The sequence below is a fragment of the Delphinapterus leucas genome, chromosome 2 (assembly GCF_059928025.1).
Source record: "Delphinapterus leucas isolate spDelLeu-1000000601 "Yukka" chromosome 2, BTC_Dleu_Yukka2, whole genome shotgun sequence".
NCBI lineage: Eukaryota > Metazoa > Chordata > Mammalia > Artiodactyla > Monodontidae > Delphinapterus > Delphinapterus leucas.
In genome coordinates, this window is record NC_143130.1 from 181502293 (window position 1) to 181512206 (window position 9914).

Here is a 9914-nt window from a genome sequence, read left to right on the forward strand (position 1 = left end):
CACTACTGATACTGCAGAAATACAAAAAGCCAGAAGAGAATACTATGAAAAATTATATGCCAAGAAATTGAACAACGTAGAAAAAATGGACAATTTTCTAGAAACATATGACCTACCAAAACTGAATCAAGAAGAAATAGATAATTTGAACACACCAATTACTAGATTTGAAATAGAATTGCTAATTAAAAAAAAAAAAACTCCCTACAAACAAAAGTCCAGGACCAGATGGCTTCACAGGTGAATTTTATCAAACACACAAAGAAGAACTTATACCAATTCTTCTCAATCTCTTCCAAAAGATTGAATAGGAGGGAACACTCCCAAAGTCATGGATACCAAAACCAGATGAAGAAACTACATAAAAAGAAAATTAGACGCCAATATCTTTGATGAATAAGGATGCAAAAATTCTCAACAAAATATTAGCAAACCAAATCCAGCAACACATAAAAAAGAGCATACACCACACCAAGTGGGATTCATCCGAAGTTCACAAGGATGGCTCAACACACACAAATCAATTAACGTAATACACCACATCAACAAAAGAAATGACAAAACCACATGGTCATCTCAATAGACACAGAAAAAGCATTTGATAAAATTCAACATCCATTCATGACAAACAATTTTACAGAAGTGGGTATAGAGGGAACATATCTCAACATAATAAAAGCTATCTATGACAAACCCACAGCCAATATAATACTCAACGGTGAAAAGCTAAAAGCCTTCCCACTAAAATATGGAATGAGACAAAGGTGCCCACTCTCACCACTTCTCTTCAACATAGTATTGGAAGTCCTAGCTACAGCAATCAAGTAAGAAAAATCAATAAAATGTATCCAAATTTGGAAGGGAAGAGGAAAAATTGTCATTATATGCAGATGACATAATATTATATATAGAAACCCCTAAAGACTCCACACAAAAACTACTAGAACTCATAATGAAATCAGCAAAGTAGCAGGATACAAGATTAACATATAGAAGTTGCCTGCATTTCTTTATGCTAACAATGAAATATTAGAAAGGGAAGGTAAAAAAACCCAATACCTTTAAAAATCACATCCAAAAAAATAAAATACTTAGGAATAAACCCGACCAAGGAGGTGAAAGACTTATATGCTGAGAACTATAAAACATTAATAAAGGAAATTAAGATGAGTCAAAGAAATGGAAAGTAATCACATGCTCTTGTATTGGAAGAACTAATATTGTTCAAATGGCCATACTAACCAAAGCAATCTACAGATTTAATGGGATCCCTATCAAATTACCCATGACATTTTTCACAGAACTAGAACCAATAATCGTAAAATTTATATGGAAGCATAAAAGACTCAGAATTGCCAAATCAATCCTGAGGAAAAAGAACAAAGCAGGAGGCATAACCCTTCCAGACTTCAGACAATATTACAAAGCTACAGTAATCAAAACAGCATGGTATTGGCACAAAAATAAACATATGGATCAAAGGAACAGGATAAAGAGCCCAGAAATAAACTCACACACCTATGGTCAATTAGTCTTCGACAAAGGAGGCAAGAACATATAATTGGAAAAAAGACAATCTCTCTAGCAAGTGGTGCTGTGAAAGCTGGACAGCTGCATGTAAATCAATGAAGTTAGAATACACCCTTACACCATACACAAAGATAAACTTAAAGTGATTTAAAGACTTAAACATAAGACATGATACCATAAAACTCCTAGAAGAGAACACAGGCAAAACATTCTCTGACATAAATTGTACAAATGTTTTCTTAGGTCAGTCTCCCAAGATAAGAGAAATAAAAGCAAAAATAAACAAATGGGAGCTAATCAAACTTACAAGCTTTTGCACAGCAAAGGAAACCATAAACAAAACGAAAAGACAACATACAGACTGGGAGAAAATATTTGTAAATGATATGATTGACAAGGGCTTAATTTCCAAAATATAGAAACAGCCCATACAATTCAAAAACCAAAAAAACAAAGAACAGAATCAAAAAATGGGTAGAAGGCCTAAACAGACATTTCTTCAAAGAAGATATACAGATGGCCAACAGGCGCATGAAACGATGCTCAACATCGGTAATTATTAGGGAAATGCAAATCAACACTACAATGAGATCCTACCTCACACCAGTCTAAATGGCCATCATGAAAAAGTCTACAAATAGCAAATGCTGGAGAGGGTGTGGAGAAAAGGGGACCCTCCTACACTGTTGGTGGGAATGTAAGTTGGTGCACCACTATGGAAAACAGTATAGATGTTCCTCAAAAAACCTAAAATAGAGTTACCATATTATCCAGCAATCCCACTCCTGGTAATATATCCAGACAAAACTATAGTCCAAAAGGTACATGCACCCCTATGTTCATAGCAGCACTATTCACAATAGCCAAGACATGGAAGCAACCTAAATGTCCATTGACAGATGAATGGATAAAGAAGATGTAGTACACGTATACCCTGGAATATTACTCAGCCATCAAAAAGAACGAAATAATGCCCTTTGCAGCTACATGGATGGACTAAGAGATTATCATACTAAGTGAAATAAGTCAGAAAGAGAAAGACAAATACCATACAATATTACTTATATGTGGAATCTAAAATATGACACAAATCAACTAATCTACAAAACAGAAACAGACTCACAGACATAGAGAAGGACTTGTGGTTGCCAAGGGGGAGGGCAGGTGGGGGAGGGATGGAGTGGGAGTTTGGGATTTGCAGATGCAAGCCAGTATAATAGAATGGATGAACAACAAGGTCCTCCTGTAGAGCACAGGGAACTATATTCAGTATCCTGTGATAAACCATATGGAAAAGAAGACTGTATATCTATGTATAACTGAATCACTTCGCTGTTCAGCAGAAATTAACACAGCGTTGTAAACCGACTATATTTTAAAAAAAGACACATAACAGTGTCCTGCTTTCCAGAATCTTGTGGAATTAAAAGTGGAAGCAAAAGACCTGGTACAAAAGTGGGGGTGCTTCTGACAGACTTCCTCTCCTGAGAGGCAGGAGGTGATCCAAGGAGTGTCACCTGCCCAGGACATGGAGCTTCCCATTTTATCACAGAGAAAACAGCCCAAGTTTCCTGGCATTCATTTACTCAAGTCTTCCAACTTTTCTCATTTTTTGTGGCATGCTCATGTGCTATCAGAGTTGGATTTTGTTTGATGGTCCAGTTTGAATGCCTCTTCCTTTTCATAGGCGTGTTAGGACCACTCACATGTACTGATAAGACAGAAGGATATGTTTGGTGTCAATCCTGTTTTACCATTTTATGCCATGCTTTCTATTTGTATTTTTTAAAGATTTATTTATGATTTATTTATTTTATGTATTTCTGGCTGCATTGGGTCTTAGTTGCGGCACCCAGGATCTTTGTTGAGGCATGTGGGATCTTTTGTTGCCGTGTGCGGGCTTCTCTCTAGTTGTGGCTTGCAGGTTTTCTCTTCTCTAGTTGTGGCGCATGGGCTGTAGTTGAGGCGCACAAGCTCAGTAGTTGTGGCACATGGGCCCCGTTGCCCCGCGGCTTGTGGGATCTTAGTTCCCTGACCAGGGATTGAACCCTCATCCCCTGCACTGTAAGGTGGCTTCTCTACCACTGGGCCGCCAGGGAAGTCCCCATGCTTTCTCTTTGTAAATTTCCCAAAGCAGCTGTGCGCTTCAAGTTGTCTTTCTTTGCTGCTTTGTGTGTGCAGCGGTCACCTTCCCCGGTGTCCTCTGTGCTGCTTCCTCAGATGGCACGCATGGGTCTGTGCCCAACACATGTGAAATGTGAGTGGGTGGGCTCCTCTTCATCCCTTTTCCCCATCCCTCCCACCATGTGGGTCCAATCCGCGAGGCCGCGTTCTCAGTATGTGTGTACACTGCCTCACATGCTTGGCTGCTAGCCCATGGTTTGGCTTTACTGATGTTTGAGGCCTGGCTCTTAGCAGTGAGGCAACAATTCACAAGACCTCTAACGCCCAAGTTCCTTTCCCTTCTCCCAGTTCTTGACAGTTGTGAACCTTCTGCCTTGTTAGAGCGTTATACCGTTTCCTTTTTGCTCTACTTCAGAGTTAAACTGCACTGGGTACCCACTGCAGGTCCTTTGGCCCCAGCTTCTCTGGGCTTCTTTGGTGGCCGAAGTTTTTCCACTGGTGGCTGCACCATGTAGGGGTCATGGAAACCTACTGAGATGTAACTGACTTACAACACTGTGGAAAGTTTAAGGACCACACGTGTGGATTCAAGACATTTACATATTTGCAAAATGAGGCCGCCATAGTCTTAGCTAACACCTCTATCACCTCACATAATTATGTGAAATAAAATTCATATTTTATGGCAAGATAAGAAAAATTTGAACATAAAAACTCTTCTCTGCCCTTTGGCCTCCTCACTTCCCGCACCGTGCATTGTGTGTCTGCGTTAGGCATCGACCAGACCTCCCCCTCCCCCATCAGCAGGAATCCCTGCTCAACCCTGAAGAGGAACTTTCTCCTAGCGTCGACAAGACAACTCCTCAAATGGTAACATTCCTTCTTGATCTTGTAAGAGGTCACATGACTCACCAGGATGACGCTTAGATCTGGATTATGTAAACTGTCAATAATACGTCATCTGACGTACAGCCTTCTGTCTCAACAAATTATAGAACTGTGCCTTGACTTCTAATGGGCAGAACAGTTCTCAGAGCTTCCTGAGATGTTCTTCCTGGGTTATAATCCTTGAATTTGGCTCGAATAAAAATTTCCACTCCTTTCTCAGATTGACTAATTAATTTTTCCTCGACAATTTTCATTGCTATTTTTTGTGGTGGGAACAATTAAGATCCAGTCTCTTAGCAACCCTCAAAACTATAACACACCATTGTTGCCTATAATCTCTATACTGGGTATTAGATCTCCTGGATTTATTCACCTACTGGTTGCAAGTTTGTACCTTAAATAACATCTCGCCATTTCCCCCACCCCCCAGTCCCTGGCAACCACCTTTCTACTCTCTGTTTTTACAAATTTGGTTTTTAAAATGCCACGTATTGGTGAGATCATACAGTATTTGTCGTTCTCTGTCTGACTCGTCTCACTCAGCATAATGCCTGCAAGGTCCATCCATGTTGTCACGAATGGCAGGATGCCCTTCTTTCTTGCAGCTGAAGAGTATTCCATTGCACACACATGCCACCGCTTCCGTATCATTCATCTGCTGCTGGATGTGTTGTGGGCTGTGTCCACATCTTCAGGGGTCTTTATGCTTGGAGGACAGACCAGCATATATGAACTCCTAGACGCCCCCTCCCCTGAGTATCCTTCAGGTGCTGTTCATGGCTCAATGGTGCTGAATGTGGCTGCTGAGAAATCCAGGACCAGCCAGTCTTCTCTCTTATGGATGATTTTGTCGTTTTGAATGCTGCCTAAATTAATTCTTTCCAATTCTCTCCATCCTGAAGTAAGGTAATACTAGCCCTGAAACTGTTGTCGAACCCAAGTCCGTGTGCCCAACGCACAGCGAGACCAAGCAAACTGAAACACTGGAGTTTGGAGCAGAGAAAGGTTTATTGCAGGGCTGTGCACGGAGACGAGGTGGCTCGTGCTCAGAAAGCCCAAAGTCCCCAGTGGTTCTCGGGGAAGCATTTCTATAGGCAAAATTTAGGGGAGGGCTGCAGGGTGTGTGGCTTTCTTCTGATTCGTTGGTGGTGAGGGAACAGGCTGGTGTTCCGGAGTCTGTGCTCAGCGTGGAGTTAGCAACCTCCACCTGGGTGGGGACCTTAGTTCCTGCAGAAGAGCTCAAGGGTATATCGTTCTGTGTGTCCCTGGAGGAGGAGCCAGGACCCTGTTGTTTCCTGACTGCTCCTCCTTGGTTCCTGCATTCTCTTACTTCCCTGGTTAGTAACTGAATCTGCCTTTTAGGGCTCAGGGAAGGCATAGGAGTCTGAAGCCTTTTCCCTACAAACCAGAAATGGGGGCGCAGAAAAGGCTTTTGTACCTGGGACGGCCCCACAGGGTCCTGCTTGGTTTTAATCCCGCTTTTTCTGGATACTCATCAATCTTGAGGGGAGCAAGTGTTGGACAAGAAAGGGAACGATATTTTGGATAGAGCTTAATCGGTTTTAGGGGGACTCAGTTTCAAAACCACACGCTGTGCCTTAAACATTCAAGGCCCTTAGGTAGAAACCAAGTGGTTAAGGGAGACCTTCAAGCTTGGTTTGCAGAACATGGGGGAAAGCAAACCGTAGATCTGGAAATCTGCTGACAGCCCCTCGGACGGAGCATCCTGAGGGGCTAGGATGACTGATGGTGAACTTTGGACATCGCAGGCCGAAAACCCACCACGCGTGACACATGGCTGCTCACGTAACCCCCAGGTTGCACCTGCGACCCACAGAGAGCGTGCAGTGCGGCCACACCTGTGCAGAGAACGCGTGAAACTGACCTTTACTTTCCACCGGTTGTTTCGAGCACCTTCCCTCCCCCTCCCCACTTCTCACAAGCGATCGGAGACAAAGCTGAACACATTGCCTCCTGTCTCCTTGCTTGGCTGCCAGCTATAAAGCCTCTCTCTGCTTGGCCCTCCAAGGAACCCACTCGCTTGGTTCCATCCACATACTGGGTGGGACACGGGAGCTGGAGAAGATCCACCCGGAAAGGCGACTCCTGGGAAGCACTGTACTTCCTCCTATGTGGCCTCTGCCTGATGCCAGCTGCTTTGGGCCCAGTTATTTATTGATTGAAATGGAGTTGATGTGCAGCATTGTGTTAGTTCCAGGTGCACCACAGAGCGACTTGACGTTCGTGTCCATTAAGGATGATTGTGGTCCCCACGGTCAGACTATTAACCGCGTGCCCCAGCACAAAGTTATTACAATACTACTGCCCATATTCCTTGTGCTGACTTATTTATTGTGTAACAGGAGGTCTGTACCTCTAACTCCCCTTCACCTGTTTGGCCCCCTCCCCACTCCCCTTCCCTCTGGCAACCACCTTTTTGTTCTCTGTATCTGAGTCTCTTTCATTTTATTATGTTTGTTCATTTGTTTTGTGTTTTTTAGATTCCACATATAAGTGAGATCATGTGGTATTTGTCTTTCTCTCTCTGACTTATTTCGCTTAACATAAAACCCTCTAGGTCCATCCATGTTGTCACACAAGATAAGGTTTTTTTTATGGCTGAGTAATATTTCACTGTATGCATATGTACCACGTCTTCTTTACCCGTTCACCTGTCGATGGACATTTGGGTTGTTTCCACGTCTTGGCTACTGTGAATAGTGCTGCTATGAACACTGGGGTGCAGATCTCTTTTCAAGTTAGTTTTGTTTTCTTTGTATGAATACCCAGAAATGGGGTTGCTGGGTCATTTGGTAGCTCTATTTTTAGTTTTTCGAGGAACGTCCATACTGTTTTCTACAGCAGCTGCACCACTTTACATTCCCACCGACAGGGCGCGAGGGCTCCCTTTTCTCCACACCCTCGCCAACACTTGTTACCTGTGGTCCTTTTTGATGATAGCCATTCTGACAGGTGTCAGGTGATATTTGCTCCTTAATATACATTTTGGATTCTGTGGGTTATATCAGCTTTCCTAATTTCATAAAAAATGCAAGTTTCCATTAAAAAATTCTACATTTTGCTTTTGCACAAATTCTGAGAAAAAAAGGGGAAACTGCTGTGTGGGGAGGTGGGCCTGGAGGAGGTCTCGAACCCCCCAGGGGTTTCTGTGACTCAGCCCACCGCCTCACCTTCTCTGGCCTGCTCGGCAGCCGGAGGTGCCATGCCGAGCACAGGCTGCTTATGGCTGGGGTGTGGATCTCAAGGCCAGGCCGGTCCCACATTCTGGCCTCACTCCCTGGCAAGGAGTGGGGGGCTCTGGGGAACCCAGCCCAGGACACCCTGCTGCTCCTTCAGGCTCGGATGCAGTGGTCCTGGGGATGGCCGTGGCCCCCGGGCTCTGTCTGCACCACTATCGAGAGTTCTCCCCACACCTGGGCCCTCTTCCCTTTTCCCGCTGGCTTTGCTCCTTCCGTGCTGTTGTGAGCACTTGCTCTAGAGGCTGTAATGCGCCTGGTCACCCAGACCCGGCTGCCGTGTGTGGAGATGGCAGGTTCGTGTGCCCAGGCTGCGAGCGGCCCTCTCCCTTCCTTACACCACAGTGCCGGCTCTTAAGTTGTACTTGAAATGGTTATTTCTTTTGTGTCAGAGTCTTTCCATTTTTGTCTTGGTTGGATCATGTTTGTCTTTATTAAAATAAATAATTTTAATTTTAAATAGCCTACATTATACTTACTGAATATTGAATGTATGTGTATATATACACGTATTCATATATATTCGATATGTACAATATAGACCATTGAAGATAAAATTATATTTTATTATAACTAAACATATATATAGTTTATTCAGCTGGGAAGGGGACAATCTCCCAAGTTCATGCCTGTGGAAAATATATTTGAATGCTAGTTGCTAGTTTTTTGGGCGTAAGGGTCTTGGATTATATTTTCTCTCCAACAGCGTTTTATAGGCATTGATAAACGTTTTTTAAAGAAGTGGTGCCAGAATGTTCCCCTCTTACGCATGGTCTGATCCTGTGTAGGTGTTTGCTTGGCTTATTCTGAAGTCAAGTAACTCCAATAAAATCCATTTGTTTAGGATTGCTCTGGTTGTTTTTGTTCTGGGGATTTTAAGCAATTTCTGAAATGTTGCTTTGAGCTGCATCTCAGAATACTGGTTCTGGGTTCCTGGCTGCCTCTCCCTGAAATTGGCAGGCGGTGTGACCAGTGTCCAGTGTCACACTCCCGGGAGGATCTTTTCTGGGAGAGGTGAGAGCACTGTGGCCAGTGTGGGCAGGACACGTGATGGGCCTTAGGAGGGTGTGTGGGGTTTTCTCTGAGAAAGGAGGCGCTGCAGGGACCCGAGGCCGGGGGCCAGGTGAGTGACTTGGAAGGCCCATTGTGCTGTAATGAGGATCTGGGTGCAGGGGAGGTGTGGGGTGGACAGGCAGTCTGTTTGCAGACAGCCGTGCGGGTCCTCAGAAGGCGGCCGGCAGCGGGAATGGCGAGCTCTGCCCCGGCTGCCCGGGAGCACAGTGGATAGATGTATGGTGTCCAGTCCACCAGGTTTGGGGCTGGAGCTCTCTCTTTGGGACTCATCAGCCTGTAAATGGCATTAGAGTCAGAGGACCAGGGATGCCTGCAGAGAGGAAAGAGGGCACGTGCTGTCCTAGGCATGGCCTGGTCAGCATCGGGGACGAGAGAGGGAGTAGAGGGGACAGAGGGCACCTGCCACGGGGGATGGGGTCAGAGAGCAGATGCCATGGAGGCCGGGACCTAGTGGGCAGCAGGAGGGGGTCACTTGTCTGCAGCTCATGTACTTGAACGTGCCAGAATCTTTTACCAAAACCATGACTTATTTGGGATCCCACTTGGATTTCAGAGGTTCAAGGGACCTCTGTGCTTTAGACCTATTTGTTCTGAGAAACTCTAGGGGTCTAATTCAGGAAGATGCCCGATGGGCATGCAGACAGAGGGAGCCAACACGAAGCGTTTATAAATGCAAAGGACCTGGCCGATGGGCAGTCGGCACCAATGCTAGCCTTGGACACAAAGAGCTGGAAACCGTTTCTGCAGCTCCAAGGACCTGCCATGCCAGCCAGTTGGGACCTGAGGGCTGCTCACTCAGACGCTTTGGCCAGGAGGCTAGACGTCGTCAGCACACTGGATGCCCTGGGCATCGGGGCAACTGAGCTGTGTACCAGCAGAGGGTCAAGTCATCGTGAGTCTGATGGCTGCCCCCCTGCAGTCTTAGTGCTGCAGAGAGAGAAGGGAGTCCCCTGGGGCTGGCAGCACAGAAATGTTGTGGGAAAAGGAAACAGAGAGGGTGAAATTGTCAGCATGGGACAGAAACACATCTTTGTTATTTTT